The 21,435-nt window shown below is 43.0% G+C and overlaps 1 long non-coding RNA gene and 1 other non-coding gene across 2 annotated transcripts in view; both read left to right on the top strand.

The window, feature by feature from the left end:
• Positions 1-230: 230 nt before the first annotated feature.
• LOC119088295 overlaps positions 231-21,435 on the top strand; it is a 49,685-nt gene continuing 28,480 nt past the window's right edge. The window contains exon 1 of the long non-coding RNA XR_005091917.1: positions 231-538. This is a non-coding gene — a long non-coding RNA (uncharacterized LOC119088295). The remainder of the gene's footprint in view (positions 539-21,435) is intronic.
• Positions 6,990-7,098, top strand: LOC114692093. Its single transcript, XR_003734340.1, has one exon. It is a non-coding gene; the product is annotated as a U6 spliceosomal RNA (small nuclear RNA).

Genomic DNA, 21,435 nt, shown 5'->3' on the forward strand with positions numbered 1-21,435 from the left:
CCAGTAACCCCCCCACGTCCATCTTTGTAGAACTGAAATAATTTGAACTCTTAAATAGAGGAAGAACTGTAGCAAGGACAAAGTGTATATATAATTAAGCAGTCCTAGGTATGGTCTTACTGGTCCTGTTTCCGTAATGCTTTAATACAGTTCCTCACTTTGTCATGACCCCTGTATTAGTCAAGGTTCTCTAGAGTCATGGAACTTATAGAATGAATATATATTATACATATCTATAAACACATACATATAATGACTTACAGGCTGCAGTCCAACAATGGCTAGCTATGAATGAAAGTCCAGGAATCTAGTAGTTTCTTAGTCCCACAAGGCTGGGTGTCTCAGCTGGTCTTCTATATATGCTGGAATCACAAAGAGATAGTCTTCAGTGCCAGTGAAGGGATGGATGTGTGGACAAAAGGCAAGCAGGCGAAGGACTAACAATCCCTTCCTCTTCTGTTGTCCTTATATAGGCTTCCAGCAGAAGGTGTGGCCCAGATTAAAGGTGTGCCTTCCAGCATCAAGATCTGAATAAAAGGTATGTTGTCTTCCTGCCTCGAGATCCAGATTGCAAGTATGCCCTCTATTTTTGTACTGTAGTTCATTCCAGATAGAGTCCAGTTGACAATGATGAATAGCTATCACAGCCTCCAACCATAAAATTATTTTGTTGTAAGCTGGAGAGATGGTTCATCAGTTAAGAGCACTGGCTGTTCTTCCAGAGGAGCCAGGTTCAATTCCCAGCACCCACATGGTCCCTCACAACTGTCTGTAACTCAAGTTCCAGTGGATCCAACATTTTCATACAGACATACATGCAGACAAAACACCAATGCATATAAAAAAGTTTATTTTAAATTTTGTTGCTACTTCATAGCTTTAATTTTGCTACTGTTATGAATAGTAATGTAAATATCTGATATGCAAGATATCCAAAATTGACCCCAAAGAGGTCAAGACACACAGGTTGAGAACCATTGTCTAGTTCCTGTAAATTGGTCTGAGGAAGTTCTTAGTGCTTGCAGGGGAAAGCTGACTTTCCAGGAGATGATCCTCATCTACAGAGGGTCCATCAAAGGAGGCTTTGTTCTCCCTGAAATTTAAATTTACCTCTCTGACTTCAGCCTTAAGGAGAGTAAGAAACAGTAAACATTAGGGTTTTTTTTTTTTTCTGTCTCTGTGAAACACTATGAAACTTTTCAAATTCAAATCTTTTCATCTCCCCTACCTAGTAAAACCTTTATGCAAATGTTTGAGTTCTGCCCCACCTGCTAAAACTTCTGATTACGCTAAGATCCTACTGAGTTCACCTAACTGAAGTGACTTTTGTAACAGACTGCTTTCTACTCTCCTTCTTTTTCTTTTCCCTGATTCTTTTAAACTAACCAATCATGAAAGACTGTGAAGTTGTACTCCAGCCAGTGGGAAAAAGACAGTTACCACTTGGGTTAGAATAAAAACCATGTAAACTTCCAGTCCCAGAGTGCTCCCTGTTTTGTTTGTTTCGAAAGACCCTAACCCTTCAGGCTTACACCCCCCAAGCCCCAGGAAATGAGAAACTAAAAATCTAGTTCCAAGGGCAACCTGACTCAGCCATTATTCAACCACCCCTGCCACAATGTAAAAATGTAAAAAGATTTCTGTTAAGAGATGTGCTCAGCTGTGACTGGGATAGTTGAAAGTGTTCCAGGAAGGACCACTATGACCTTTGTGTAAACTCCACTCCCGCCCTGATACCCCCCTTGAGGTTTCAGGAAGAATGTGCATGCAGACCGTACCCACTCTGTGATCACCTTGTGATCAGGCCATGAAATTGTATAGGAATTGTAATCTTATGGCTTTTGTGGGTTTTTCCTTTAAAAGCACCCATATGGCTGCAATAAGATGCGACTCTTGCTCTCAGGACAAGAGTAGCCCGTCTGTACAGTCGCTTCAATAAAAACCTCGTGCTGTTGCATCAACTGGACTGGAGTCTGGGTTCTTGGGGCGCCCACTTGAGACCCTAAACTTTGGGGTCTAACAGTTTGTTTGTTTGTTTTCTGTGAGCAGAGCAGAGTACCCTTCTGATGAGAAGTAAAGCTTTGCCTGTTTAAACACATAAATCAGGGGAAAGTGGGGTGGGGTGGGAGGATGGGAGCGGCAGAAAACACACAGACACTCTTAAAGCCGAACAGAACATCTGGATTGCCGGCTTACAGCTGCATGGAGAACTTGCCCAAATCACACAGTCTGGAACCTCACAATTCTGTGTCCTTTATGCACAAAATCCACATCTTGTCGACATACTTAGGTCAACAAGAACAGTTATGGAGAAGTGAGATGAGTGCATTTAGAGGCTTCTGGAACTATGGAATAGGTCTTTAGGTGTTGGGGCCTATGTGCTGGGTTCTAGGGCCATAATGGTACCTCTCACATGGCGTCAGTTGAGCCATGTTAGGTCTTGAAGCCTATTACAGTAGTCTCCTTCTTTGTGACTCTGGAATTATTTCTAACAGAAGGATGAGCCAGGTTACACAGATATTCCTTAAGTGGTTAACAAGCTGACCTGCAGATAGGTAAACAGTTGACCCCAAATAAATAAAGCACACAAAATTAAGGCAAAGGTGCTAGGCTTTTCCCTAAATTTAGTTTCCTTATGCACAGAAGTGAGAAATCCATGCTTTTTAGCAGTTTCTGGGTGCCTGTTTGAGTCAGACTGACCTGACACTCTTCCAATGACGGTTCTTGTTTCAGGATGTTTAAACATGACCACTCCGTGATATGGTGAAGGGGAAGGTTTCACTGTAGACACGAGAGAGAGAACAGCCAGAGGCATCTAGAAGAGTCCAGAGCAGAGAGAGGAAGAAGTAGAATGAACACGGCCAGTAGACTGGACCTGGCCAGGGCTAACTGTGAGAGAGGGGAGAGTAGCAGGGGATAGAGAATAGAGAGAACATAAACAGAGAAGCAGAGAGAGGGTGGGGGAGAGAGAGAGAGGGAGGGAGAGAGAAAGGAGAGAGGGGGAGGAGAGAGAGAGAGAGAGAGAGAGAGAGAGAGAGAGAGAGAGAGAGAGAGAGAGAAGCCAAGCAGAGCAGAGAGCGAGAATAGCAGGGTTATATGGAGAGTGAGTGGCTGGGGGAAGGGACGCTGTGAACAGGAGGGAGTTTAGGGTGGGGCAGGAGATGGGAAGGTCTAGACTGCTTGTATGGACTTTGAAGTGTGTCACAGGTACTTGTGATACTGAAGGATCCAGGAGGCCAGCGTGAGCTTTGATATGCTAATAGGCACCTCTGGGTAGCATTGTCCCTTCTTCCAGAAGTAAGTAAGGGAAGTGACTCTTTTTTGATAGATGGGAACCAACTGGTTAGACAAGTTCCTGAGGAATGCTGGCTTTTATCTAACCACCAGAGATCTTCCTATAGCCCAGGTTGAGCTTACTGGACTGCCTTTTAGAGTTTGGGGAACCAGAGTTTCCTTTGGACCTAACATGGAAGTCTGTCAACATGAAGTTCAGGACTCTTGTCCGAATGCAGGGAAACAAGATTTTTTTTTTTTTCCTTCCTCTGGATAGTGTAGTATTAGAGGATGAATACAGGAAGCATTGTAATCTTTGTTTATTCTTCTGCCACTGAAGAAAGCCAGCTGATAATAAAGCTAGCACAGGGAGTAGGAAGGGCCAGAAAGATCAAGGAAAGGGAGTCAATTCCAGAGAGCCTCATAAACCTCAAGATCAAACACAGCCTGAACCCCTTGCTCTCGCTATACTTAAATGACTTAATCGATACCCTGCTTGGTTAGGCGAATCCTGTGATATCTCTAGAGTTCTTTGTTATATGGGTTAAATTCTCCCTGTTATTCAGACTGAAGAATTCCAAGAGAAGTTGCTGTCGTGTATTTAATTGAATGTATTTGAGCTCCCAGAATCTTGTATGTTGTGCCCAGATCGTAACCCCCAGAGAGACCACCAAAGGACGAGCATACCAGAATGCAAAAGCAAGGTTTACTTCTGCTGCAAGTCATGACAGGGAACTCATCTCAAGCCATCTCAAGTGAGGCAGGGAAGAGTTACTCTTTCTTGGGGAAGTTAGTTTTTATAGGCAAAACCCATAAAATTTCTTAGAGGGGAGGGGGTTAGTACGGGTCCATCCTTGATTGGTCCAGTTTTTCCCGGGCCTGGACTTTATCTTATTCTAGCTTATCTGTTTGCCCTGTCAGGAGTTTTACAACTCCTCTCCGGGGTCTGGTCATGTTATCTCCAGAGAGGGGCGTCTCGTGGTTAATTGGTTACCATCAGACATCCTGACTCTGTTCTTTTGAGTTCCTGGGGCTGGCACCATCATTTCTGGGGACTTGAAACTGGCCTGGGTCTATCTATATTGAGATAGATATCTTTGTCTAAGGCCCCCTTTTTGAGAAAATAGAGTGAGGGTCTTGTTGTGCCTAGATTGTGTCCCCAAAGCCGCCACTGGAGACTTTAGGTACAGAAAGCAAAAGCAAAGTGTATTCTAAGTTTACAAGCCTCCAGGAAGGCTCTTCCAAATCTCTCATTCACAGCAGGGAGGTTGGAAGGAGCACTCCCCTTTCTTTGTAAGTCTAGTTCTTTTTTTTTTTTTTTTTAAGATTTATTTATTTATTATGTATACAGAAGAGGGCGCCAGATCTCATTACAGATGGTTGTGAGCCACCATGTGGTTGCTGGGAATTGAACTCAGGACCTCTGGAAGAGCAGTCGTCTCTCCAGCCCCGTGAGGCTAGTTCTTAAAGGCACATACCATATAATTTATTTTAACCCGCCTCCCTTTTTTTAGTCTTTTGGTCGAATATCCTGACTCTGTGTTTTCCAAAGTCCCTGTAGCAGATACAGCCACCTGGGGAAAAGGGGTCTAAGTTCTTATCTACACTTAGGAATCCTGGTTTAAAGCTCCTCTTTGTCTGTAGGGGATAGAGTGTGTGTGTGTGGGTTTACTGAGGTATCACATTGTATCTATCCCAAAATGGAACTTTTCAAAATAATCCCAAATAATCCAATTGTTATTGTTATGCCTAGATCTCAGGGACCCCTCAAAAGACCACCACAGAAACCAACCACATGCAAAAGTAAAAAGCCTTTATTCAAGCTTGAGCTTGGACTCTGCATGATCAGAGAGCAGAGAGCCCTGAACAGGGGTGGGGTAGGGTTTTTATCATAGCAGAGGTTGGAATGAGGGGATTTCCAGGGCTCAGGACCCTGATTGGTTGACATTTGTCTAGGGGTGTGTGCTGGGAATGTTTAGAATGTCAGGTGTTTCCCCTTAGATGCTGGCCCTCCCTAGGTGAGGTTAGCGTATGGCTTTTTCTGGGGACCAGGTGGTACCTGCCAGTAAGCCTGTCATGGCAGCTGTGTCTGGGCCCCTAAGCATGTGGTCAAGCTATTTTGGGGCCCCCACATTATGAGTCCCTCCCAGAAAGCAATGGAAAAGGTTGGCTGCTGTTATCAGAGACCATGACAATTGGCACCACACCAAAAACAGACATCATGACAAAACCTTCATACTGTCTCTGTTCCCAAAGAGCCAGCATAGCCTTCCTGCACATCACATTGTTTATCTCCTATAAGTGCCCTTTCAGTGCCCCAAATATAAGAAGTCCTTTGTTTTCCAATTTGTTCTCTCCCTCTCCTTAGGAAACTAAGACCCAAGTTCTTTCTGACTCCTTTACAGACAGTAATTTAAATATGCATCTTCTCCTGCTAACCTTCAGGCTAATGCTCATGCCCTCAATAACTGAACCTAAGAGGGTAAAAAATAAGGTTTTCCTTTCAACAAAACCACTTTGAGTTCTCATCAGCAACTGAAAAGCAAAGACAATGATGTATATTGGCTATCTTATTTCCTTCTTCCATCCATGAAACTCATTCCCTACTACTCTTGGATCCATCTCAGGCCTTATGACTCTATGTAGCTAGTAAAAATGTAGGGTTCTGGGCAGGGGTTGTGGTGCACGCCTTTCATCCCAGAACTCAGGAGGCAGAAGCAGGCAGATCTCTGTGAGCTCAAGGCCAGCCTGGGCTACAGAGTGAGTTCCAAGGCTCCAAAGCTACACAGAGAAACCCTGTCTCAAAACAAACAAGCAAATATAGGGTTCACCCAATGTAAACCTATCTAGAGTTGCTGTTTGTTTTTTAATGTAGCCAGGATAAAAAGCCTGGAAAGCTAGGGGGATAGCAGTGTTAGTATCCATGAGAAGTTCCATAAAAGACCACTTGTCACAATGCAATCAGCAAGAGCGTTTATTAAAAATTACCAACTTGTTGGGAGTCTAACCATCTGACAAACTGGCAAATGGCAACCCTGAGAGAAGCTCCCAGGCTCCTTTTACATACAGCTGAAGGAATTTCTAAGGCAGTGAGATCTTTCTATCTAGGATTGGCTTATGCACGTGGCAATCATATTAGTACATTTCTAATTGGTTAGGACTAGGAGGGGTAGCTTTTCCATTCTTGGGCAAGTCTGAATAAGTCTCAGGCTAAGTCTTTATTTAGTTATTACCTGTGTATGGGGGAGAGTGGGAGGTGAAGGGTGGCCCAAGCCTAGTAAATCAGTTCCCCTTATTTCAAGAGGCAGGAGCTGAGGCCTACTTTTTAACTGAGTTATTAGGAGCCTGTCATGGTATCTGCCTGGCCTTCTCATTAGCAACACTAGACGGAAGGACATTAGGTCTCTGAATGATTACCCTGAACATATCACTTACCCTCATTGGACTTACTAGAGCAAAAAATAATCCTTATTGGCTTATAAGACTGAGATTTAGGAGTTGTTGGTTATGATAGCTACAATTAATAATAAAAATGGTGCACACACAACATAAACACAACATAGCAGCCCAGTGACTACAGAGCAGGTGTGGCAGACTGGGCAACTGAAGACTGATATTAAGCAGTGGCTGACCTGTTACTGCCATTACCTCAGAGGGCAGATATCCCTCTTGGTAAAGTATAACTCCAAAGGTAAAGCTCAGAATAGCAGATGTTGGTGTTCTGTACAACAGCACATATACTAAAATTGAAATGAAACAGAGAAGACTAACCTAGCCCTTGTATAAGGCTGAAAGCCAAATTTGCACAAAGCATTCCATATTTTTTAAAAATGTATTTATTTGTATATGGCAGGGTTGGGGGAAGTGTATATATTTGTGTGTGTGCATGTCCAAGTCTGGAGGCCAGAGAACACCACATGTGCTATCTCTCAACAAGCTATAACACTAGTTCCAGGGGGTCCAACGCCCTCTTCTGGCCTCTACAGGTACTGCATACATTTGGTGCACAGGCTGGCAAAACATTCAAATGCATAAAATAAAAATTAAGCAAATCTTTTCAAAAACAGAATTAAAGCTATGCCTACATTTTGCTTTCCTGAGTACGATATCACCTGAAGCAGGTGCAGGTACTGGGTCATAGATACAGGCCTATTGTCTATTTTTTTGGGGGCACAGCTGTTTGAATGTGGGTCTTTCTAGGTAAGAGTCTCCATGTGGTTTCTTTGCATAGAGGTAGATTTTAGTGTACCAGACAAATGGATGACTGCAGTCCTGCAGGCAGCCCTCCTCAGGGTTACTTTTAACTGAGTGTTGGGAAAATAGTGAGCAGCTCTGAATTTGAAATTCACCCCCCCCAAAAAAAAAAATTTCTAGAATACAAAGATTCATTATTGTTAATTGAATATAGTGCTTTATATTCTAATAATCAGCAGAACTAGAAGAAGCACTGACGTTTTCTACTGAATATTAAAACATGCAAAAAGCTAACTGGATAGAAAATCACTCCACCTGGTGTTTGGAGTCATGCCAGAGTAATCAATGCTAGGAATAAGGATAAGATTGTCTTCAGAGAGTAATTTATGTTCCACTGTAAACTACAAATAGGCTGCCAATGTTCTAGAGTTCAATACCATAAACCATAGCAGCAATTATTTAGCCTAGAAACTATCAAATAATACTTTTCCATTAAAATCTGTATGCCAGAAGTATCCATCGAGCATCAAGATGATCAAGATTTATTTTGGAGTGACCCACCTGAAATGAATGACAGCTATGGGTACAATTTATCAAGTGTGGTGCCGGGCGGTGGTGGCACACGCCTTTAATCCCAGCACTCGGGAGGCAGAGGCAGGTGGATCTCTGTGAGTTCGAGGCCAGCCTGGTCTCCAAAGTGAGTTCCAGGAAAGGCACAAAGCTACACAGAGAAATCCTGTCTCGAAAAAGCAAAAAAAAAAAAAAAAAAAACCAAAAAAAAAAAAAAAGTTTATCAAGTGTGAAAGTATTACACACACACACACACACACACACACACACACACACACACACACACATTCTGAGCCAAGGGTTGAGCCCAGAGCTCAGAGTTAAGTTCATGTTTAACTCTCTGTATACACGGACAAAAGTGACTTTTTGTTTTTGTTTCTCTGGGTAGTTTTGGTGCCTGTCCTATATCTCGCTCTGTAGACCAGGTTGGCTTCGAATTCACAGAGATCCACCTGCCTCTGCCTCCCAAGTGCTGGGATTAAAGGTGTGCACCACCACTGCCTGGCTATTATTTTATGTATATGAGAGCTCTGTCTGCATGTATGCCTTCAGCCAGAAGAGGGCATCAGATCTCATTACAGATGGTTGTGAGCCACGACATGGTTGCTGAGGATTGAACTCAGGACCTCTGGAAGAGCAGCCAGTGCTCTTAATCACTGAGCCATCTCTCCAGCCCCATCAAAAGTGATATTTATAATGGCAGATAACAACACATAAATGAATCTTATTTTCAGAACATGAAGATAACAGTGTTTTAAAAACATAATAGCTTGGACCTGAGAAATGGCTTCTCAGCCATTTCTAATAATAATAGCACAGGACAAGGTCCTATATGTAACATTATAGTGTCAGTAAGACTGGTTTATACTAAAACCTCCCTCTCCTCTATTTACCCATTCCTCTCTCCTACCAGTTAAACTTCTGGGACCCACTGATCTCATTGTCTACACAGTCTTGCCTAAGTATATAAGTGATATACTTAGAGTCATGTGTACTACAGCCTTTTTAGGCCAGTGTACTTTAGTGTGGTTGTATAGATAAGAAATGTCCCTATAGAGTATTTGAACACTGAGTCCCCAGTTAATGGCACTGTTTGAGGAGGTTATGGAAGCTTTAGGACAGTGATTCTCAACCCGTGGGTCATGACCTCTTTGGGAATCAAATGACCTTTTCACAGGGGTCATGTAAGACCATTGGAAAACACAGATATTACATCATGATTCATAACCGTAGCAAAATTACAATTATGAAGTAGCAACAAAAATAATCTTATGGTTGGGGGGTCACCACAACACGAGGAACTGTATTGAAGGGTCGCAGCATTAGGAAGGTTGAGGACCACTACTTTAGGAGGTAGACTAGCCTTACTAAAGACTGCTTCACTGCAGAGCAGGCTTTGAGGGCCTATAGCGTCATTGAATTTCCTGTTCCTGTGTACAAATGGAAATGTGATGGGCCATTCATTGCCCTGTTCCTGCTGCTGTCGTGGACCATCCTTCTGCAACTGTAAGCCAAAATAAACCCTTTCTACTTTCATTTGCTTTGCTCAGGGCATTTTATCACAGCAACAGAAAAGTAACTAATACACTCAACAATATGCATTTGAGTTTCCTCTAAGTGTTTTTTCATAGCTTGAAAGATCATTTATTGTCATCACTGAGTAGCATTTTATTATATGATTGTGCCACAGTTTGTTTAGTTGCCAATTGAAGACATCTTGTTTGCTTATAGTCTGGGATGGTTATGAAGAAAACTGCTGTAAGCATTCATGTGCAAGTGTGGGGGGGACACACACTTTAAAATCCCTAGTAGAAATACCTAGGTCTCTACAAGTTTGATTCACTTGACCAAGGTGATATAACCAGGAAGTAACTTATATAGAACCTGAACTCCAACAACCTGACCCAGAGTCTATACTCATACCCTTATGAAACTGCCTCTCTACTTGTGATACAAAAATGGGAAGATTTCGGGCTGGAGAGATGGCTCAGAGGTTAAGAGCACTGCTTGCTCTTCCAAAGGTCCTGAGTTCAATTCCCAGCAACCACATGGTGGCTCACAACCATCTGTAATGAGATCACATATGTTGTGAAATGCTGCTTGAAAAAGTGGGATGATGGTCATACAGCAATGTAAGTCTATTATTAGCTAATGTCACTGAATTGTAAAGTAAAAATAGTTAAAATGGTAACATACATATTTTACTTTATTTAAAAGCAAGACATTGTACATGTTGATTTGTGGGTAGGGAAGTAAATTAATTTGACTAAAGCTAAAGCTTTATTATGAGAAGGAGCTGAATATGTAAATTTAAAACAAAACTGATATAAAATTTTATATTCTTTTTTTTTTTTTGGTTTTTCAAGGCAGGGTTTCTCTGTATAGTTTTGGTGCCTGTCCTGGATCTCGCACTATAGACCAGGCTGGCCTCGAATTCACAGAGATCCACCTGGCTCTGCCTCCCACGTGCTGGAATTAAAGGTGTGCGCCACCACCGACCAGCAAAACTTTAATGTTCTAAGGTCTTGGAGAATCATTGAAAATTTGCAAGGTGAAATACAAGTGAAACATGTAATTTCAAAGAACTGAACTGTACTATATCAAATATGTTGAAGTGGGAGCAGCCTAGAAGCTGGAAATAACTCAGTTGAGTCCACATCTTCTCATTCCTTCCAGCAGAAGCGTTATACAGTGGCACTGCTGTCTCTGTTATATACTTAAGGAAGTGAAGGCTCACTCACTTCTGTACAACTAGTATTATATAACAAACAGTTTTGAACTAGGTCTCTTTAGTTCAAATCCAGTGGGATTTATGAGGAGGCAGAAATAACTTGGACTTAAGAATCATAATGATCTTTAATTCTGACTTTGTAAGAAAGCTGTGTGACTTTAAGAAATTCATTGAGCTTGTTTGAACCTCAATTTCTCTTCTATAAAAACATGGTTAAAAAAAAAACCTATCCCCTAATAGTGAATCCTACATATATGTAGAGCAAAGCTTGGCACATGATCCCCAAGATGTGCTCAGTAAATGCATTTCTTTCTTCCTAAAAGAAGTTACGTTGTTAGGGCTGGTGGAACAGCTCAGCAGTTAGAGTATTTTCTGCTCTTCTAGAAGACATGGATTCAGTTCCAGATCCATGTCCAGTGGTTGTCAAGTAGTTATAACCTCAGCTCCAGGGCATCTGATGCCCTCTTCTGGCCACCCAGGCACCAGCACTCTCATGAACATACACACAGCCTATCAGTTGCACATACACATTAATAAAAATAAAATAATATCATTTTTAAAATTGTGATGTTTGTCTGGCATTTATTTTGTAGCACATACGTAAATAAAATTATTGATGATATTTTTTTATTTCCTAGATATAAATTTAGGTTTTTCTTGCATTGACAAATGCTAATTTTCACACGTTAATCTTTTTCTGGCTAAGAGAAATACACATCTTACTAATTAAAGGCACAGACTTCTAAAGAAAAATTATGAACATGATTTGGAAACTCATGTACATATTTATTTAACACCATTTCATATCTTTAAGAATCCTTTTGGAAACTTATTTAGAAAACTGAAAAGTCCTTGAATACCAAGTGGTTTAGCAGGAATTTTTTAATGAGTTAAGTGTAAATGAATCAAAAACACATGAATTCTATTTTCTGTAAATAACACATGGTTTTGAAAACTGAAAAATATAGTTGGAAAAAATTATCTCTTGTGTACTATTGAATCAGAACACAGAAGTGGCACTTCCTAAAATGAGGCAGGTCCTGTTTAGAAGGCAGATGGCTACCTGTTGAGTTCTCCCTGGATGATCACAGCATTTCTTGTGAGATCGACTTTTATTTATTTGTTGATTGATTGATTGATACATTTAGGATGATATCCAAGGCTGCATCTAATTTGACTTTTGGCGTTCCTGTTTCAAAAAGTGTAGGATTAATCATGTTCTTTGGATAAAAGAGAAAGCAATTGTTTTCATCATTGTAAATTGTTACTATGGGACCTTAGATATGAGAATTGTCGGGGTGGGGGGGTGGGAGGAGTGTTGGCGAAATGGGGACGACAATCCCCAGGAGGAAGCATTCTGTAGGAAAGGCAGGAAGGTGAGTGAGCTGGATTCTCACCAAAGCATTCAAGCCTTTCACTAATATTGCCAAGCAATGTGTCTCTAAATACTTTAGTTATATTGTACCTGTAACCTCCTCCTTCTGCCCTAACTCAGGTCAGGATTTTTTAAATTTAATTTCACTTCATTTTATGTAGGTGGGTGTTTTGCTTGCATGATGTCTATACACCTACTTGTATGCCTAGTGCCCATGGATGTCAGAAAGGAGCATCAGACCCCCTGGATCTGGAGTCACAGAGGGTTGTGAGTCTCTGTGTGGATGCTGGGAATTGAACTCAAGTCCTCTGGAAGAAAGGCCAGTACTCTTACCCCCTTTGTCTCACTTTCCCCTATTCTCGCCCTCGCAGGAGATCTCGGATCCACATGAAGCAGTCATACTTACAGTATTACTGTTCCTCTGGTTGAAACCATCCAGTTTCTTCTTTTGGTATTCAGAAGAGTTTCCATTCACTTGAAGTTGTAGACATTTTCTTCCCTCATTCAAAATGGAGAAAATGACTATATTTTGTTAGTTTTAGAATAAACACATGCAAATAAAATGGCTTTGGGTAAAACATGAGTTCATGCAGTGAAATGAGCACTAAGATATGAGTAAATAGACATCCACTGAAAGGAGCTGAGGACTGGTGGGAAATAGATGTGTAGACCAGTGAATCAGAATTAAGAGTCCACATATAACTTCCAGGCTGGGTGGGATGGCACAGGCCTAAAATTCCAGTACTCAGGAATGGAGGAGTTCAAAGCAAGCCCCTACTACATAATGAGTTTAAGGCTAGCCTAGGCTGTAAGGGATCTTGACTCAAAAAAAGTAAAACAAGGGCAAGGGAGGTGGCCCAGCAGGTAAAGGTACTGTCCTCCAAGGCCTGAGTGTGAATTTTGGAACCCACATGATGGAAAGAAAGGACTAATTTCTTTAGGTTATCCTCTGAGCTCCATACATCCACTGTGGTGTGCACACACACTAAATAATTTTTCCAAAGGCAGAAAAAAGAAAGTGATCTGGCCGTTGTTCAAAGTTTAACATATAATTGCCACAAAATTCATCAATTCCTCTACTGTCTGTAAGCGGCACAAGTGCTCACAGATACACATTGGAGAAAGTAGGAATATTAATCATTAGGATAGGATATAAATACCTGTTTTCCACCCAGAAAGCTGGGAGTGGATGTTATTAATGACCTGGTGACCTTGGCTATCTGTCCAGCCAGACTGCATTCAAATCTGCTGTAATGTTCATCCCAGGCTCTCCTCCATTAGACCTTTATGTTTAGCTTTGTTTCTTTTTGTTTTGTTTTGTTTTTCAAGACAGGGTTTCTCTGAATAGCCCTGGCTGTCCTGGAACTCACTCTGTAGACCAGGCTGGTCTCAAACTCCCAGAAATCCACTGCTCAGCTTTTAGCTTTGTTTCTTAGTCAAAATAACCCATCCTCAGGGGAAAAATCACATGTACTTTATAGCCTGTTGACCTTTACACTATCGCAGTCAGAGACCATAACAGATCCTAGGTCCTTAAGCTATTGAACCCATTTTCATGGTCACATGTACTTTTGAGTTTAGTTTCAATGTAATTAATTATACCTCCTTGTGCACCAGGGACTCTATTACACCAGGAAGCTTTTTTCCAAAATTGTACTGTGTTTAAATATGCTTATAGTAAACTGTCTAGTGTCAGATTCCAGAAGTTTCTGACTCAGAAAGAGCTAAGTCAGGCTGAACCGAATTTTCTTTCTTACTTTATGTAGATCATTTCCCTGACATCAGAAGAGATTACAAGGACCCCTGAAATTGGCTACATACTCAAGAAAAATGAAATGATGGTGTCTATACCAACATTTGTATGAGAATGTTTCCAGCAGCAGTATTAACTGTGACCAAATCAGAAAGATGTGATGGCCATCACCTGGTGACAGATATAAACTGAGATATAGTCATACAATGGAATAATACTTGGCAACAAAAAGAAACAAAGTACTGATATGTTGCTAGATCCTAACTGCTCCCTCTGAGAAGGGGGTGAGAAGGCATGGTGTCAATGACACAGACACCAGGAGTCAGTTGAAGGCAAACATCAGACTCATTTATTCAATAATGGGGAAGGTCTTTTATACCCTTCTCCCAGCACCCAGGATGTGTCCCAGTCTGGTGGCACAACATGGTCATCCCTCATTGGATGGGCATGATCAGGAACTCTGACAGTGCCTGTTGCTAGGCCCTCAGGCAGACTCTAGGTCAGCTCATAAGGAAATACATTATGTGCATGCCTGGGCAACTGGTTTGAGCCAATTTCCTTGACCCTATACACCTGTCCTACTATATATCCACCCTTTTATTTTATTACATGGGCTCTCAGCATGGGAGTCAGAGTTCTTTGCTCTGGCCTTGTTGATCCAGCCTCAGGGAGTCTCAGCAACTGGATTGTAGCCTGTCTCAGGTTGATTTGCCAAACAAGGTCTTGCCCGTCATTGACCATCAGCCCTTGAAGAGTGTTCATCCCTGGGGAGTCACCCCTGGTGGGGAGGATCAGGCAGTAGCCTTTTGAATTTCAGAAAGCCATACATACACAACCTCCTGTGAAGGGCTATAAATTGGATGCTAAGAGCCATTAACACCTGTAGAGTCACCTTAGTGGCCATGTGTTGTTGCTGGATGTGTTATAGGAGACACTTAAAAAGGAGAAAGATTAAAAGCACCACCCTGCCAATCAAACATAAGTGAAAATCTAGGAGGGATCAAACAGCCTCTTTATATCATGCCAAACCTTTTCAAAAAGTAAAGTCAAAGGTCATAACCTCTGCCCTTTTCTTATTTAATTGGAAAATTTTGTGTGTTAGCCATAATGAATAATATAGAAACTTAGCTGACTGTGGGACCTTAATATACTTAGGTAGCTCCCAGCCTCCTAAACTAATGTTCCTCATCTCAAAAGGCATCATACAAAATGAGGAAAAGTGAGGGTCCACATGTCTTCAGCCTTTAGAGGGGCAATGAGAACAAGAAAGGGGAGTATATACATTACCCATCCTGGGTTATTTCCTCTTTGGTAGAAGCAGGCTGATCTGTGGCCAGGCATACATCTCTTGTTGGGACCCATATTGGTTTAGTGGCACTCTGAGGAAAAACATAAGCATACTCTTTTCCACTGATTAGCAGGAGGGCTGGTGGCTGCCACTGGAGGGAAATAGGATCTCTGCATCTCATCGGGGGCAGGGGTGTGTTCTTTGGCAGAAATGCCCAGTGCTTATAGCCAGGCTGAGCCCCTTGTAATCAAAACTGAGAAAGTTCATATGGAAAAGGACCCCTGTTAAGGCCAAATGAGGATGTCTCCTATTCTCTGGCAAGATAGTCCTTGTTAAGAGCTCCTTAAGAACTCTGTTGGTCCTCTCCACAATGGCTTGTCCCTATGAATTGTAGGGGATGACAGTGGTATGGGAAATCTTCCAGGACCCAAGAAAGTCATTGAATTGTTGAGAGGCATAAGCAGGGCCATTGTCAGTCTTAAGTGATCAAGGTACCCCCATAACTACCATGGCTGACTTAAGGGCCTTTATAGCATTGGCAGCTTCTCCCCAGAAAGGGTGAGGGCATAAACAAAGGAGGAACAGGTATCTATTATCACATGAACATATTTAAGATTGCCAAAGGGGGCATGCTGTGTGACATCCATCTGCCAGATGATGTTAGGCAACAAGCCTGGGGGATTAACCCCTGCATGTTGAAGAGATCCTAAGGGGGCAGAGGAGCGCAAGTGGCACATGCCTGGACAAATGGTTGCATTGGGAAACTGGTAATTCTTTTTTTTTTTTTTTTTTTAAGATTTATTTATTTATTATGTATACAGCATGTCTGTCTGCAGGCCAGAAGAGGGCACCGATCTCGTTACAGATGGTTGTGAGCCACCATGTGGTTGTTGGGAATTGAACTCAGGACCTCTGGAGGAGCAGTCAGTGCTCTTAACCTCTGAGCCATCTCTCCAGCCCGGAAACTGGTAATTCTGCAAGAAGTCTGTGTAAATTCTGTGGAGATTGATGGAATTGCTGGTGAAGAGCCCTGGTTTGCTCTAGGAGATCCATATTGGCTGCTAATATGATGGTGTCTGTGACCTCATTTCCTCGAGCTAATATTCCGGATAATTGGGAGTGAGATCTAATATGTGACAGGTACCAATGCTCAGTCCTCTGGTTTAGGACATCTTGTATGAACACCATGGTGCTGGCGATGGGGGTCAGTGAGTCTTTGACTCAAGAAAAGGCCAGCACATGAACTGCCTGTACAGTGTACTGGCTCAGAAAAAAAATATTAATGGACTTGGTCTGGCACTCCACTAGAACCTTGAGGAGGGCCAATAGCTCACCCAAATGAACAAAACCAGGGTTAGGAATAACAGCCAGGACACTGGATAAGAATTCCATGTCTGTTTTTATTGGAATCTGAAAAGGCCAGGGTGGTGTGAGGGATGGGAGTGAAGGAGGGGACTGCCTGGGACTGTGTCTATATTGGAAGTGTGGGGAGTTCTGCTAAGACCTTGGTTTTTGGCAAATGATTGCCAATAGTTCCTGTGAATCCTGCAACCATTTCCTGGAATGAGATAAAATCTGCCCAGAGGGACTGGGTATTCTTTAAAGAAAAGGAGAAGACAAGCTTATCTGGCTCTCATCCATATGTTCTCTGTGCCAGCATCCGTGCCTTAAGGCCAAGTTGGAAGGATTGGTCAAACTTAGAGGTGACCTTGTGCAGGTCAGAATGTGCTTGATGTATCCGTAGAAGGGGCCCAGATTGCCATAACACTCCCAGGAATCCCCTGGGTGTCCAGAGGATCATTGCCAATAAGGGTCTTTGGGGATCATGGTGTTAAGGCTGGAGGTGGCTACAATGGCCAAAACCTTTGGTAGGAAATCTTTAGCTTCTCAGATAAGTCTAACCTTAGTGGAAGGACAGGTGAGACCCTCCAACAGTGAAAAGAGGTGTCTCATCTCTTGGTCAGGGATGAGTAAGAAAGGTTTAAGCCAATTAACTGTGCCACACAATTTTTGTAGTTCTGATAGTAGGTACAATTCCTTCATTTCCAATTTAAGAGAAAGGGGGCAAACCTGCTTAGCAATGGGAAATCCTAAAAAGGCAAAAGGGGGTACCACTTGGACCCTCTCTGGAGCCACCATCAGATGTAATGATGCAAGATCTTCTAATATTCTCTTGGCAGTCTTTTGCAGATAGGCTGCATCTGGGTGTTTCAGGAGGAGATCATCCATATAATGGATCAAAAGAACATCCCTGGGGACATTGACCAAAGCTTGAGAAACATAACTGGCAAATAGTAGGGTTATTCTTCATTCCTTGAGTGAAAAACAGTTCATTGATATCTCTTAGCTGGTTTATGCATATTAGGTTCCCACACACTAAAGGCAAAATGATCTTGATCCTATGAGGCCAGAGGAATTTGAAAAAAGCAATCTTTAATATCTAAAACTAATATAAAATAAGATGGAGGAATAGTGCTATAATGGAGGAGGCCTGGCTGTGTAGACCCCATTTTTTCCATTAGACCATTAACTACACAAAGATCCTGCAGGAGGCAGTAGCATTCCAAATTCTTGGGGATAATAAATATAGGGGCATTGTGTTTATGTGTGGACGGTTCTGTGTGCCCCATCTTTAGCTGTTCTGCAACTAATTCCTTTGGGATTGACATCTTGGGTTCAATATAGGTCACTGTTCCACCCATACTTCTTGATCCAAGAGCCACATCAATAGAATAGGGTTAGGGGGCTAGATTGTGGTGGATCTTATGGGGACAGTGGCCCTTAGAATTGGAGGTGTGGATCTCATGCAGGGTCGCAGACTGCAAGACCCATCTTTTCATGGACCTCAATGTCATCAAAAAAGGCCTTGTCATCTGTAGTTAGGACAACACCCATATCCTCCTAAATATCTCTGCCCCACAGGTTCCTAGGTACAGTGGAAATGATAGGGTGAAGGGCTCCCCGATTGCCATCAAGGTCCTTCCAATGGACCGGACGGGTGGTCATCTAAGAATCTTGTTGGCCTCCCACACCACTGATGGGGGAAGCAGGTTTAAACTTCCAGTGAGGGAAGTGAAGTGCCTCAGTCTCAGCTAAAATGATGGTGTCTGCACCTGTGTCAACCAAGCCTTTGACAGCTTGTCCATCAAGATAGATGGTCAGCATTGGGAAGTGAGGAAAAATGGGCATTGTCCAATAGATTTTTGGATTACCAGAGCCTCCTCTTATGGGTGGGGCTGAGGAGCACTCCCTCCTGGAGTTTAAAGGGGCTGGTGTTCTGGCAAACTGTGACCTGCAATCCTTGCCCAATGAAATCCTTTATTGCATCTGGGGCATCCGGTCCTTGGTTTTGCCTGGGGGCAGTCACACCACAAATGGCCTGGTTTGCCACATCCCCAGCAAGTTCTGTCTACCTGGGGACCATTGGGGGTGTCATCAGCAAGCTGCCTGCCAGGGAGGAGAGCATCCAGGGAGGCAGTAAGAGCAGCAATAGGAGCGGTGCTGGGGTCAAGATCTCTGGTCGCCTGAACCCATTTGTGTATGTCCTCATTTCGCATGGCTGCGACTGCATTATGGGTTTGGGTGTTGAGCCCCTCCCAGGTCAGCTGTTTAATCAACATATCTCTAGTGGGGCCCGCATCTACTCTGCACTCGCCTGCCTCATTGACAGGCCAGGAAGTCAATGAAGAACCCCCCTGGCTGTTGGATGAGATTGTGAAAGTAAGCTGAGGGGTCCCAGCGAGTACAGGCTCTGAGGGCCTTGAGGGCCAGGTCCAAGACCTGTTCAAAATAGGCATTCAAGCCAGTCTGTGTCTGGTGCACAGGATGGACATATTCCCCACACCCTGTGAGCATATCATGGGTTACCAGGATGTTAAGTAAGTTGTCCATCCCGGCCTGGGATTCTGCCTGATCATCATAGGCTGATCTCCAACTGAGAAAGACTGCAGGCTCCAACACAGCTTTAAGAATGTGGTACCAATCGAAATAAGTTTGTAACTGCATGGACCATTGAGCAAGAACCTGCTGAAAGTAGGGGGAATCTGGGCCTGACTCATTGGCTGCCTTCCGGATGAGGGAGGGTTCAGCTATGGGGGTGGGAATCCAGGGCTGGGCATCAGCATTTGGGCCCATATTGACTGCAAAGGCTTCTATTGGTCTATGGACTGAACGTGGCACAGGCTGTGAGGATTATAAGATGCCTGGCGCCGTGGGAGAGTAGCCACCTCTGGAGGCAGGCAGGTACCGGGATAGATTGCCCCAAGAATACTGCAGCAGAGGCATAGCCACCCATGGTGATGGAGCAGAGGGGCGGGGCAGCACATGACTTATTGACAGCTGCCTTCTCCTTGACAGATTTCGCAGGGCCCAAACTGTCTGTCTCCTCCTCATCGGATACTGTAGAGATATCTGACATGGAAATGGTGGGGGTGATGAAAAGATTACACATCTTTTAGAGGGAAACAGCAAGCAAACAACAGTCAGAGAGATGACAGCCAACAGGGGTTGAAGTTTGTATCGGACCCCTATGTCTTGTGCTTAGTGGGAGATGTGCTTAGTGGGGGACTTCTGTGGCTTTTTAGGCCACGCCTGTATGCCCACATGGTATCTCTGGCCGAAGGTTGGCGTTTGGGAGCTGAGCCTTGGTTCTGCCTCTTTGGAGGTCAACCCTTATGTGGAGGTGCTGGGCAAACCAAAACAGAAAAAATATGCCTTCCTAACAGGACAGGCAGACAAACATGACAGACAACACAAAAGAAGGAAAGAAGTGGGGGTCCCAATGCTTACCTGCCAGAGGGACCAAAAGAAACAACACTGTGGGGGCCTTCTCACCGAAACACACTGTCTTGGGGGTGCCGTCAAACACTGTGAGCGAAGGGAGGGAGAAGATCAGAATCTGCACCAAGAAAGAGAAAATAACAGAAGTCCCACATCCAGGCACCAGATGTTGCTGGATCCTAATAGCTCCCTTGGGGGAGGGGGTGAGAAAGCATGGTGTCGATGACACAGACACTAGGAGTCAGCTGAAGGCAAACAGCAGACTCATTTATTCAATAATGGGGAAGGCCTTATATACCTTCCTCCCAGCATCCAGGCTGTGTCCCAGTCTGATGACATTGCATGGTTGTCCCTCATTGACTGGGCACAATCAAGAACTCTGAAGGCACCTGTTGCTAGGCCCTCAGGCAGACTCCAGGTTGGCTCATAAGGAAGTATGTTATGTGCATGCCTGGGCAACTGGTTTGAGCCAATATTCTAGACCCTATACGCCTGTCCTAATACACTGATACATGCTACAACATAGATGAACATTAATTGAAAAGGGTAACTGAAAATGGTGGGGCCAGGGATATTTCTGTTTTTATTTATTTATTTATTTATTTATTTATTTATTTATTTATTTATGTTTTTCCAAATACATAGTAGTAAACATACATCAATTTTTCTTCTATATAAAATAATTCCAAGATGCGAAATAAAGAACTTGTCTGAACACAACATTTTCTTTGCTTAGAGACAAACTGGAATGAGAAAAAAATTATCTGGATGAACACATAGCTAATTGTAATGGTTAATGTTATATATTAATTTGGCTAAGACACTCCATTGGTCTTACCATGTTCCCCACCATCCTGAAACAGTGGACCTCACAGAACAATGGACTGGCCTTTTGACAACAGTTACAGTGCTAATTGGGTGGCAGTAGCCTGGAGGGCTGGGGTGAGGCTATCCAGAAGGCTTTGAATCAGTGTCCAATACATGATATAATTTCTCTCATAGCCAGGATTCATAGGTCCAGGAATCAAGGGGTGGGAAGGGGAAGGGTTCTATTGTTACCTCTAGTGACCCACTGGGAAACATAAGCTCATGGATTTGAATGCTTAATCACTAGGGAGTAGGAACTGTTTGAAAGGATTAGAAGGATTAGGAGGTGTAGTCCTGTTGAAGGAAGTGTGTCCCTGGGGGTGGGATTTGAGGTTACAAAGGCCTATGTCAGGCTCAGTCACTTTCTTTCTTCCTGCTGCCTGCATATCAGGATGTAGAACTCTCAGCTCCTTCTCCAGCACCATATCTATCTGCCTGTGTGCCACCATGCTCCCCACCATAATGATAATGAACTAACTTCTGAAACTGTAAGCAAGCCCCCAATTAAATGCTTTCTTTTATAAGAGTTGCCTTGGTCATGGTGTCTCTTCACAGCAATAAAAGTGACTATGACAGTTTCTGTCGTATTTTAAGAATGTGTTTGT

Source organism: Peromyscus leucopus, chromosome 7 (assembly GCF_004664715.2).
Source record: "Peromyscus leucopus breed LL Stock chromosome 7, UCI_PerLeu_2.1, whole genome shotgun sequence".
Classification (NCBI taxonomy): Eukaryota; Metazoa; Chordata; class Mammalia; order Rodentia; family Cricetidae; genus Peromyscus; species Peromyscus leucopus.